This window comes from Equus przewalskii, chromosome 24, assembly GCF_037783145.1.
Source record: "Equus przewalskii isolate Varuska chromosome 24, EquPr2, whole genome shotgun sequence".
Lineage (NCBI taxonomy): Eukaryota > Metazoa > Chordata > Mammalia > Perissodactyla > Equidae > Equus > Equus przewalskii.
In genome coordinates this window covers 23161522-23174974 of record NC_091854.1, presented here as the reverse complement: position 1 = coordinate 23174974, position 13453 = coordinate 23161522, and the positions used below count along the sequence as shown (strand labels likewise).

The 13453-nt window shown below is 35.5% G+C and overlaps 1 protein-coding gene across 7 annotated transcripts in view; it reads left to right on the top strand.

The window, feature by feature from the left end:
• TNNI3K (TNNI3 interacting kinase) overlaps positions 1-13453 on the top strand; it is a 265756-nt gene that overhangs the window by 34076 nt on the left and 218227 nt on the right. The window lies entirely within an intron of this gene.

The following is a 13453-nucleotide window of genomic DNA, read 5'->3' as shown; positions in this document are numbered from 1 at the left end:
ATTGTTGAAATATTAGTTTCATTTATGCAGAGCACTTTTGTTTGCATTATTTATTTAAGTTATTTTATGAATCCTCATGAAATAGTTTTTATTATCACTGCCATTTGATAGATGTAAAACCAAGGCTTTTGTACAGTAGTTGCCCTACAAATTACAAAGCCATTGAGAAAAAGAGCCATGTCTGGAATCCTGGTCATTTCACTAAAAATCCCATGATTTTTACACTCTATCAGTTGTGATAACCACATGTAAGCTCAGAAACGCAATAAATGAGAAGTCTTATAACTTCACTGTTAAATAGTTATCTATTTCTCTCTTTTATTCATGTTGCAAGTTAAATTGTACTTTTTTCACTAACACACACACACACACAAAAACACACCCCAACTGTGAACAAATAGAGCTGCATATAAAATCATATATAAAACCTATAAAATAGGTGTGATCCATCTGTCTTTAGCAGTGTCACTTCTAAGGGCTCTTACATTCAGTAAATATTAACATATCTCATTGAAAGCAAAATAGTTTCCTTCATGTTGACATTTCCACCTATTACCATATTACCTTATTTCTCAGGAAATAAATCTTTGTGGTGAGATTCATTGTAAATATAGTGAATTTATGTTACTTATGGGGAGAGGGGGAATCCCATTAGAATCAGTTATATATAAATGTTTTCCACAAAAGAAACCAAGGCCAGTGATAAAATAAATGGAAGGTAAACATAAAGAAGTCTGCGTGGAAGAATTGATGAGATAGATATTAAGTTTGAGTGAAGCACATACAACCTCTTAATGCCAGGAAAATGACAGAATAGGTTTTGCAAAACAACATCCTTTCTGTCTAGTGTTGAGAAGATTATGCCGTGAGTGACAGAATTATAACAGGGTCAAAAGCAAGGTGGTTAAGAGCTTGGTCTCTTCATCTCCTATTCACATAGCTGTTTTCTTGCTTTGTAAGTCATAGCATGGAAGAAAATATTGTATCGATTCTACCAACCTTAGGGCAAACTTTACCAAAATAATTCCAAATAGATCTGTACTCTTGTCCTGCAATTCTTCATGGGTTCTCTAACTTCCTTCATTAGCTATTGTATAACATTTAATAACTTATATAGTCAATCACTGATGATGCAGAAAGCAGGTATATTCACATTAGGCTTTAGTCTCTTATCTAATGGACTAATTAAGTTACATGTCAGATAATAAAGGAAAATGATATCCAAAAAACCTAAAACTGCCATATTTGAAATGCAGAAATTTTTCTTTGAATTATTTCTTTCAAAACTATTAATTTCAATAAATACCCACTTTGAATATATTTTCTTTCCCCCCACACTTTTCATTCATTTAACACGTACTATTGAATCTCTACTTTTGCCATAGTGTATTGATAGAATATGGGAATGATACAAGAAAATATGACATAGTTTTTCCACCTAAAAACTTTATAGTGTAGCTAGACACAAAAAAATGAATACATCGGAAAAATTATGTAAGCAATCAAAATAGTCATAAGTACAGAAAAGAAAGGAGTCAAATATCAGAGTGGGGTTTGATAATTAGAAATACGATAATTGTATAGCTAGAAATAGCAAAGAACACAAAATTAGAAGGGTTAAGAGTTCACTGGGAATAGAGAGCAATGTGGACTAGAGGAGTTAGGGAAGAAATTATGAGGGGGGGTTTGAAATTCGGCTGAAATTTGAAGAGTGGTGAGAACTGGAGAGAGAAAGAAGAGGAATCATGTTCACAAATAGGAAGGAAGAATGAGCTGAGCACCTTTAGGGGAGGGTGAATAGAATGATAGCATGAAACAGATTGTGAAGAGTCCCTGTAGGAATGGACCCTGCTAAGGAAACTGAGAATAGAAGCCCAAGGAGTTTAATTCACTTCAATAAGCAATTGTTGTAGTTTACAATGTACAACACACAAGACTTGATGTTGTGGTAGTTAAAGAGATTAATAGAACACAGAAATTTCTGCTCCTTAAAGACACTTACAGTCAATTGGATTTTGTTCCAATAAGAAATGGGGAGCCATTGAGACTTTTTGAGCAAGAGAATAATTGGAGATTTGATAATGTGTGAAAGAGGATTTATTTGACTGCAGTATTTAGTATGGATCCCAGAGTGATGATATGATGATTAAACGGACAGAGATAAAGGATTGAGTAAAGGATTCAATTTGGAGTAAAAATCAGTTAGCTCTAGACATGTTGATTTGCTGATGACATTTAAATTTTCAAGTGGAAATACTCGTTAATTTAGAAATATACAATTCGCATTTTATGGAGAAATTGGGTCTTAATGAAAGTTTTTGGAAATTATATGTGTAGAGCTGATATTCGATACCTTAACAATTTCTGAAAGTTGCAAATTGGGTCTAATAGATGGTCAGTGACTGAGCCTAAGGGAATATCCACAGAGACTTGAGGAATTACTGAAGAGCCATTGAGGAGACAAAGAAGGATTGCTCAGAGTGGTATGAGGAAAGCAAGGATGCTATAGTATCACAATAATTAGGGGTATAGAGAGTTTCAATAGATAAAGGATCCTAGGTATCAAATGGGGCAGAAATATTGAGTACCACAGGATAAAATATCCATACAGTATTTACTTACTATACCAAAACTTTAGATGCTTATTCCACTCCTATTTTGTACTCTTGGTCAGCAGGGATGGTGGCAATGGATCAGCAGGAATTCTTTTTCATTAGTAGTCACTTTCTTTTATTGCCCACCTTTCTCTATGAAACAATAACTGATGCTAAGTCTGATAGGCCTCTGTCTACACATATCAAGCTCAGACCCTCCATTAGTGTCTCAAGTGTGTTTGTCCTCCCATAATTGTGAATTCTATTAAACAAGTTTACAATAAAATTTACATTGACTAGGCAGCTGTCTCCTTCAATAATAAAAGAGAACCTGTGCTGCAGATTCCTATATATGCTGACTGCAATTTGAGACTCAGATTGAGATTTAGTGTGCTTTGGAAAGCGGGCAAATATTGGTTGTCTTGAGTCGCACTACTCTATGACCGATTTATCCATCTATCAATACATGTGCATATGCTGCTTTATACAAGGCCTAGGATCCTGTCAGCAATCAATGAACATGCATTAAACGCTCTTTTCCCCTTTGAGTCCAGGGGCACATGAGTCATATGCTCTCTCAGCATGGAAAATGAAAAATATTAGCTAACATTTGGTGGTGCTTTATCATTCACATACATTTGTCATTTGGTTCTCCTGTGAAATAGCTACCATTAGACTCAGTTTGAGGAAACTGAAGATTAGAGAAGCTAGATGACTTCCACAGGGCCATTCGGACAACAAATAAATGAGATGAATAAGACTCAAAGCTAGTTATATGACTTCAAATCCGTACTCTTGTAAATAAAAGAACAATTACTCCTTTTTGACTCGTGTGTATTGCTAAAACAGGGCTTACACCCGTAAGACACAAAAAAAGTATTCAGAAAACAAAACATAAACTGAATATGTTACTATCTAAAGCTCAGACATTGCTACATATACGGTTAAAACAACATTAATTGGCTCAAGAACAATTTTACACGGCACTTAGTATATGAGCTCCAGAACCCATGGAGATATAATGCGTGTATGTGAGCACACAGTACACACATACACACCACACACATGCACACACACACACGCCAAGTGTAAAACACTTTGTACTTGGCCAAATAACTCTTTAAAAAGCTGTTACATTTTGGTGTTTCATGCAGTTGTTTCTGCACTTATCAGGAGACAAATCGATTGTCTATAGCTGTAGAAAACTGTTTGAATATCAAACAGAAAAGTGTGTCTGAGGTGGTGTAATATATAATGCACAGGAGTTAAGGAATGTTTTATTTTTCACAGAAAGGCGTAGTTTCATGTACGCTTTGTGCAGGTGAGAGTATTATTTTCATAGTTGAGTTTATTCTATCCCACCTTAACCCATTTTCAGATTGCAAACAGTTATCCAAGCCCTGTTTCAGAAATGCTTCCCAGTTATTTTGAAATTTATTTCTGATTTCAAGGAAATGCAATTGATGTTGTTCCAGTTCATTCGTAACTAAATCATCTGAATGTTTTGGGAGAGAGTTTTGTTTACCAAGAAGCTTCTGACTCTAATTTATTTCTTTTAAAATGGCTTTGGTTTTCTCCCCAAAGGCGCCAACAAGCAAATGCTTGGAATTATAAAATGTGATTTCTCTCTTTCGCTCTTTTTTTTAAAGACATAATGTACTCATGAATTTTATAACTAAAAGTGTCAGATCTGCCTCCAATCTCATAAATAGGTAGTAGTCTCTTAAGAACTTCATTTAGAATCAGAACAAATAGTAAAAAATAATAATAATTAACAACTTTAAAGTGATAATGTTGTGCAAATCATATCACTTGTCTTAATCCTCATTTGATATTTTATCCTCATTTTCCAAATGAGAAAACTGAGGCACAGAGAAGTTAAGTAACTTGTCCAAGGTGACAGAGCTAATAACTGGTAGAGCAGATGTTCACATGCTGTCTAGTGTGCGAGCCAGCTCTCACTCAGCATGCTGCACTGCCCTTCTCCTAACCTAGGCAACAACCTCTCAGCCCACCTGACCAGAATGTAAGCTCTGGAAACAGTAGGTAGAAGCTTAGAATAATAAGTGTCAAGAAAATGTCCTCCATACTCAGGTCTGAATCATCTCAAAGACCGAGCCAATCAAGATAATCTGGCCTCTTTAAATGGACCTCATTATTATAAGCTCTATTATTTATTTCTGATATTTCTGCGTTACATTTTAAGCAGCTCTGTTGAGATAAAATTCACATGCCACATAATTTACCCATTTAAAATGTACAATTCAATGGCTTTTAGCGTATTCACACAGTTCTGTAATCATCACCATAATCTAATTTTAGAACACTTATGTCACCCCAAAAAGAAACCGAATATCCAATAGCCATCAGTCCCATCCACCCTCCACTACCCAGACCTAGCCAACCACCAATCTACCACGTGCCTCTATAAATTTGGCTATTCTGGACATTTCGTTTAAGTGGAATCATATAATATGTGATCTTTTCTGATTGGCTTCTTTCACTCAGCATTATGTTTTCAAGGTTCACCCATTTCAACAGGGTTGGTTTCTACCAGAATCATGTTATAATGATATATAACTTTATTTAGCAAAACAGCAAAATGTATTTATTTGAACCAATAGTGTAACTGTAGTTCTTTTCACTTATTCCTCTGTTTTCATTAAAAATTCATGCTGGAAGAAAACTTTCAACTAAAACTTCAGATCCTCAAACTGTATTATGTAGTCACAAGCATGTGCTCAAATTGTCAGTCTAGGAACATCCCCATTACAGAAAGTGGCCAAATAGGGCCTGTTTCTGAATGGGCATACCACCTCTTACATGGAGACTAGACAAGGCCTCTGCTCAAGATGATCAATCCGCCTGCCTACCACAGGCTCACTCTTTAGATTTTGAAGCATTTATAAATGTTAAGACACCACTGTAAAAATGCCAAATTTCCTCATGCTTGGGGTTAGCTCTTATAGTTAAAATCTTAGTAATCAGTTCATACTCTAAAACCTTGCTAATCAAAATATGGTCCACTGACCAGCAATGTGGGATCATCAAGGACCTAGTTAGGAAACAGAATCTCAAGTCCTACTTCAGATCTACCTAAAATCAGCATTTTATCAAGATTCCCAGGTGATTTATGTACATATTAAATTTAAGAAGCACTGCCCTAAACAGTGTTAGGAGACATTAGATTTGAAAGAGGTATCTGAGAGAAAGATAACTTTAAACAATGAATGAATGATTAGAAAGAGGGACTCTTCATTTGCTTTATAATTTTGCTTTTAACTGACTCTGATTTGAATGTCTTAGTAACTCTTAAAGCAACATTCAGGGCTTATTCCAGAGCCCAAGATCGTAATCACTCACTATACATAAAAGATGCCTAGTACGTAGTAGGCATTCCATGCGTGTTACCTCTCTTTTCCTTCTTTAGATACAAAATCTATAGGAACAATATTTAATAAAAGAAGGAAGTTTAAAATGTAGTGGAGATACACACAATATGTAAAGTGTAAATAACCCAGTTAAAAAAGGGCTAAGGATTTGAAATGATATTTCTCTAAAGAAGATATACAAATGGCCAATAGTTGCATGAAAAGATATCCGTCATTAGTCATTAGGGAAAAGCAAATCAAAACTACAGTGAGATACCACTTTACATCTAGTAGGGTGAATGTAATAAAAAAGACAATAACAAGGGTTGATGAGGATTTGGAGATATTGGAACACTCATACAGTTCTGGTGGAAATACAAAATGGTACAGCTGCTGTGGAAAACAGCTTGGCATTTCCTCAAGAAGTGAAACATAGAGCTACTATAGGACCCAGTAATTCTACTCCTAGGTATATACGCAAGACACATAAAAACTTGTACATGAATGTCCGTAGCATTTTAATTCATAATAACCAAAAGGTGGAAACAAATGTGCATCAACTGATGAGTGAATAAATAAAATTTGGTATATCCATGCTATAGAATATTAGTCAGCAATAAAAAGGAATGACGTACTGTTACATGGTAGAACATAGGTGAACCCTGAAAATGCCAATGACCTGTGAATGCCATTGACCTGTGAATGACCTGGCAGGAGGGGTGCAAGAGAATTATCTTTCTTCGAACATCCGTGATTATTCATGCTTTTATGTGTAGCTGGTCAAGAGGGTATGTGAATTTTGATAGTTATTGACAAAAAGTCTTCCAAAAAAGGCTTTTACAGTATGAATACATACTTCAGTTTGCTTAAATTATTAGTCTCTATTATCTTTGCCAGTTTAAAAAAAATAATGAAATCTTCTTAAATGTAAGGCAGGCTAAGTATTTTTTTAATTTGATATGTTATTTATATTTTATATTCCTTATCTTACAGAGTGTCTTTTTCTTAATTGTAAAAGATCTTTGTATATTGAGGAATTAGGCTTTGTCATAATTATTGCAGCTTATTTTATTAGTTTCCTCTTTTAGTATTTTTTATAAGTGCTTTTAAATTTGTATGGCCAGATTTGTCAGTTTTTTGCTTTGTGGCCTCTGCTTAGAAACACTTGTTCCTTTCAAGATTGTGCAAAAAGAAATCACAAATGTTTACTTCAAGTACTTTTAACTTTTTTTTCCCTCCTGTTTATAGGTTGTATCTGGAATGTCCTTTCTCCCCAAATAGTATTTGTCGAATACTCTATTTTCTCCTCTGTCTTCTACTTAGGTCGATCTGTGTATTCCTGTGCTAATACCAAATACAACTGTTTTGTTTAGTATGGATTCAGGTTATGTTTTAATATCTAAAAGTGTGAGTACTCTCTCCTGGCACTTCTTTGGTTTCAGAACTTTCCTGACTATTCTTCCATTTTTATTTTTCTATGTGAACTTAATCCATGGAAAGGCACTATAGTACAGTGGCAAAAAGCATGGACTCTAAGGCCAGACTCTCTGCATTTAAGTCTCAGAAAGTATCTCTCACTTCCAGCTGTATGCCGTTGGGAAAGTAACTCATCCGCTCTGGGTGTCAGTTGTCTAACTTTAGAAAGTGGGTTATGTTATTACCCACCTTATTCGTTGTGTACATGCGTGTATTAAATGACTTAATATATGTTAATTTTAGACACTGCCTAGAAGACAAGTGCTAAGAAAGTTAGCGATCATTTTTTTTGTTTGTTCTATTTTGTTTCTGATTTTATTGTTATTTGCTTTTTCTAGAAAAAAAGTGGGTGTGCTGACTAAAATAAATCCTAGTTTATAAATTAATTTTTGAAAAATTAATATACCCAATATATTGGGCCGTTCCACTCAAGAACAATATATTTCTCTCCATTTATTTAAGTTTATTTTTAAGTCTTTCAGCGGAATATGCTCCTCATAGGTTTGTTAAAATTTATTCCTAGATATTTTATCTTTTTGTTGCTAATGTGAATGATGTTATGTTTTCTAATTTGTTATAGTTTATGTATAAGAAACATTGATTATTGATTTTTAATTTTGTAACCCTTGAACTTAGTGATTTATCTTATTGTTCCTAATAGATTTCTTCGGTGAGTCTCTTGGATATTCCTGGTTTACAACTAAATTTGCTAGATGTGGTAATAATTTTGCTTCCTTTCAAATACTTAAACGTTTTTGTTTTCTCTGTCTTAATTGTATTGGCTGATGCTTCCAGACAATCGTCATTCTTCAGTCGCGTCATCTTGCACTCCTGGAATGACACCATTAGTTCTGGCACTTTATCCTCTTAGCTTGCTACTGGACGTGTTTTGCTAATTTTCATAAGTAAGTTTGATCTATTGTTTTCTTTTTTGCATTATTACGTTAGTTTGCTAGAGTTTCCATAAAAAAAATACCACAGGCTGGGTGGCTTAAACAACACAAATTTATTTTCTCACAGACAGGAAGCTGAAAGTCCTCGATCAAGGTGTAGGCGGGTTTGGTTTCTTCTGAAGCTTCTCCCATTGGCTTGCAGATGGCTGCCTTCTTGCTGTGTGTTCACAAGGTTGTGTCTCTGTGCATGCACGTATCTGGCATCTCTGTCTCTCTCTGTTCTAATCTTTTCTTCTTAGAAGGAGGCCAGTCATATTGACTTAGAAACCACCCTAACTTAATTAGCTCTTTAAAGGCCCTGTCTCCAAATACAGTGGCATTCGGAGCTACTAGGTTTAGGGCTTCAACATATGAATTTGGTAGGTGACGGAGCACAATTCAGCCCATAACAATTATCTTTGCCAGGTTTTGGAATAAATGCTGCACTGGATTTGTAAAAAGAGTTTAGAGACTTCTCCCTCTCTCTCTCTCAGTCTCTCTGAGATTCTGGTGTGTAACCCTACGTCATTTCACAGTATACAGCACTGTTACCCTATCTCTGATGGCTCCCAAAATTTTGCAGAAGGTGAAACAAATTCTATGAGAAAATCATGAGCTACCACAATTCAGGTACAGATAGCATAGCAAGGGCCAAATGTACCAGTCAATGCTCATCATGATAAATTACTGTTTAAATATCGTTCTAGTGAATGCCATTAATGATTGATAGGTATTCTAATCACCATTCATTGGTATTAACTTGAAACTGGGCCTAAATAGTCATTTGCAGTTCCATGATGCCAAAATTTGATATACCTTCGTGTCAGATGGTCAAGTCTGAAACTAAACCTTTATTGTACACATTAGCCTTAAAAAACTGAGACCTGATTTAGGAACACTACATCTTCTGCGGCATTCCAAAGTGGTTTTCTCAGAAGTGAAAACCAGAAACTCCATGTCTCAACTACTGAATGTGCCCTGTGTTACAGAATACTTTTTGCTAAAGGCAAGAAGTCAGTCTCCTACTGTCTAGGCTTTTGGTCTGAAGATTGAGCCAAGATCATAGATCATGTATCATAATCAGTAATTTTACGATCTCAGAAGCAATGCCTTAAGCATGTATCAATTGTAAGAGTGATGTAAGAAGACACTAGCTTTCGTGTCACTTTTTGGGGTGAGGTAAAAAGCTTAAGCAGGAAAAGTTTTATAGGCAAATAAAAATGTAAATGAAATGTTCATCAGCTTGCTACCCTGGAAAATGATGAAAGAAACATTACCTGAGAAATTAGATTCAAAGATTATTGCTAATCAAATCAATCTGAATGAGAAATCCTTTTGAAACTATTCAGTGTTTTGTTTGAATTTTCCTCTTTATGCCAGCCCTTCTATGCACTGAATCTGACTCCAACATCCCAGGCCCTCTATTTGTTTAAAAAAAGATATCAATAGATAGATATACAGATAGTTATAGATATACATATCATTTATATATAAATCATGTTATGCAATGTATCAGCTAGGCAGAAATAGTTTCTGTGTTAGATATTTGTGACACCTGCTAAAAAACAGCTATATATTTTGGTGCATCTGCACTTAACCTTCTTTTCTCATGCATACTCCCCACCGGGAATTTGAAGGCTGGGTTATGAGTCAAGGTTTCTGTAGCTGCTCATGTCACATCCCCAGAGTTTCAGAGCCTCCCAGCTCCCTGTGTCTCAGGAGGGCACGACGTTATTACTCTTCTCCCCTTCAATTAGGAATATATTGGAAGACCAACATTTTCTACTCAACCATCAACTATAGAGTATTAAAGTAGACAGTGAGTGATACCTGCTTTCTCTCAGGGGTGATTCATTCTGGATGGTAGTTAGGGAGTAGAGCCCTTTAGGTGTCTTAATCTTCTCCTCTGAACATTGTGTGAGTTATTCTCCTTGTTGCCTCCCTGAGGTGGATCTCCAAAGAGCCTTTAGAAACTTGCTGAGCTTGGGGTAGTGGGAATGAGAGGCTAGAGCCCTCATGGCTGGCTCTTCGCAGCTGCCCTCTCTCACAGCACCTTTCTCCTGAGGTGTCCCTCAAAGGCACTCAGCACCTCTGCCTCTTATCACTTGTTCTTGCACAACTGAATGGCAGGCCAATATAGCTATTATAAAGCATAACAGAGCCGTCTAGAGTTACTCTAAGAAGCAATTCAAACATAACCCCTTGAAGCATCTTTAACCTTGCTGCCCTTTTACTTTTTTCTGTGCCCCAAAGTAAGCTACTAACTAACTCTCTTAGCTCTGGGCTGAGCTGTCTCATAATTACTGCACATCTCCGCCCCTGGTCAGGTCCTGCCAGGAGTTGAAGAATCATTTTCATAAGTCCCTCCTGAAAAGGTACACATTGAGCTATCCAGGAGACTTTGGGAAAATTCCAAGTTAAATAAGACAAAGGGCAGTGAATGCAAATCTTTTGTCTAGAACTATCAAAGATATTCCTAGTAGACGTCAATATGTTACTACAATCTTCTCTACAGTCATTCTGTCATTATCCTCCTGGACTTCCTGCAATAATACTCTGACTTATAAGGCCTGTCTCTCAATCTTTTACAGTCGGCTTCATCCTGAACACTCCTGAAAATTTACCAGGTTCTGTAAAGCATGACTTTAGTAAAGTCACTCCTCTGACCAAGAACCTTACTGACTCCAAGATACACCCAGTAAGGGATTAAGTGGTAGTGATCCAGCTCTCCTACTTTTTCAGCCATGAGTCCTCATGCTCTTTATTTTGAACCCAGACTCTAGATTAAATTAACCTTTTCTCATGTATATGCCCTGTGCTTTTTATCACACCATAGTCTCTTTATAATTTGCCTCTTCCACCGATCCTCAAAGTTCACCCGAAATGCCAACCTTCATGAAACCACTGGGTCTCCCTAGCTTGAGGTGTTTCCGTGCTCTCAACAACCATAGCACTATATCTATACTTTTCTCCTAGTATTTAACACATCCTGATTTATAAATATGGTTTTATTTGATTTCTTATATATTTTTTCTTGAGCATAGGCACTGCATGCTAAAATCTTTATAGCCTTCACAAGTTCCAGAATTGTGCTTTTGCATATAGTAGGTTTTTAACAAATGCTTGTTAGATGACTAAATTAATGATTATTCAATGTTGTTTTAGAAATTATACAGAATGAGGAAAATTATTTCTCCTCTCAATAAATGCAGGAGCGATTATAATGACACCTTTCATGAGAAAAGTAGCTTACAAAATTACAAGCAGTTTTCAAAATAGCTTCATACAAATTACTCATAAAATCTATAAAATGAAGTAAGTATAGAGCCTATACAAACAAAAATAATGATAAAGTTTTGTCTTTAAAAACTTTTCCCTGCCCATTCAATATATCTTTTGAGCTATTTAAAATATAAAGGAGGAATTTGGACTAAATCTAATGATGAAGTTTGACCCAAAGAGAAGAGAGTAACAGAGTTTAGATTTATTCTACTCCACAAAAATGAATTCCAACATAGCCATAAGGGAGCATCGTTATTCTTTCAGATCTGCATGTCTATCTCTGTGACTTGCTGAACTTTCCTAATCTCCATTCTAATCAATAATGTCTCCAATCTAACGTGAGAATTGTGCTCTCTGGCATAAAATCAGTTACCGACTCACAGTCCTAACTATCACACAGCCTCAGCATTGATAGCTTGTGATCCATTTATGAACTGCCAAGATAAATAAAGATCCTTGGATTATTTATATCTGCCTTTTTTTCCAAATAACCTCATACTTAGAGAATTATTATATGTCTAGTCCCTCTCCAACTTGATTTTATATCTTTTAGCCTAATTGGTTGCTAAACTGAATACACGACTTTGACACTGATGATGCTAAGAAGGATTGAAATGTGTTCCAATAAAGGACAGTCACTTGGTTTAGATTGTGGCACTCCCGTGAGCAAGTGCGATAACATAAATCCTTAAAAATCCAGTCAACAAGCTCTGGAATTATAGTATTTTATAGTAAAGTCCTCTGGGTTTTTAGCTTGATGTGTTATTGTTTCTATTAGATAGTTGCTTCTAACTTTTCTGGGTATTCCTCAGGAAAGTAAAAATCTCCTGTGAATCAGGCAAACTAAGTAATTTCCAGCTACACAAGCACTCTTTGAGCACCTCCACGTATGAGGTAATATACTAGGTCTAGGGTTACAGGGGTGTATGGGGTGCATCCTTGGCTTAAGATATTTTGCCATTCTACATTTCTTTCTTTTTGCAAGAGATCAAGTCTGAGCCCTCTCTGGGGCTTCTGGAATTGTTGAAATTGTCTGTAATTTAGGTAACTAAGCCTTCTAAATCTCTCTGAGCTTACATAACATTTGTAACTGAACAAAACTCAGTACCAATATGTGAATAACAAATTTACCTTTGAAGTGCTGCTGTCAAAGTTATGATGAAAACTTCTGCACTTTAGGTCTCAAAATTTTGCATACATCATGATCCAGCAAATCCACTTCTAGAAGTTTTTTTTGTGGAAATAATAAGAGATTAAATTGCAAGGGTGCTCATGCAAAATAAATAAGTAAAACAAACTAAATGCCCAGCAATAAATATTGATTAAATCTAAATGGTAGATGGATACAATGTAATACAGTATGCAGTCATTAAACATGACATTTTACAAGACTACACATTGACATGGAAAGAGACTCACAAGTACTCGTGAAACATATAGTGTTATTTAAGCTTAATTATTACATTTAAGGGTTTTTTTTCATTTTAGTTTATCTTATTACTAGAGTGGATACATTCCCTTAAAACTACAACTTTACAGAAATGGGTACACAGTTAATGGCTACACACCTCTCACCACTCATTGCGACCCAAAGGTAATTGCTATTGACAGTTTGATGGATATTCTTCCAGATTTTTCTGTATATATATTTTTTCAAAAATGGAATCACACTGAATGCTTCTCAAACATCTTTTTCTTATTGAAAAAAAGTACTTTGGACAGCATTCCAGCTGTAAAACACATTCCTTTATTCTTTTTTTAAACTATTTTTATTGAGAAAATATCATGCATACAAAAG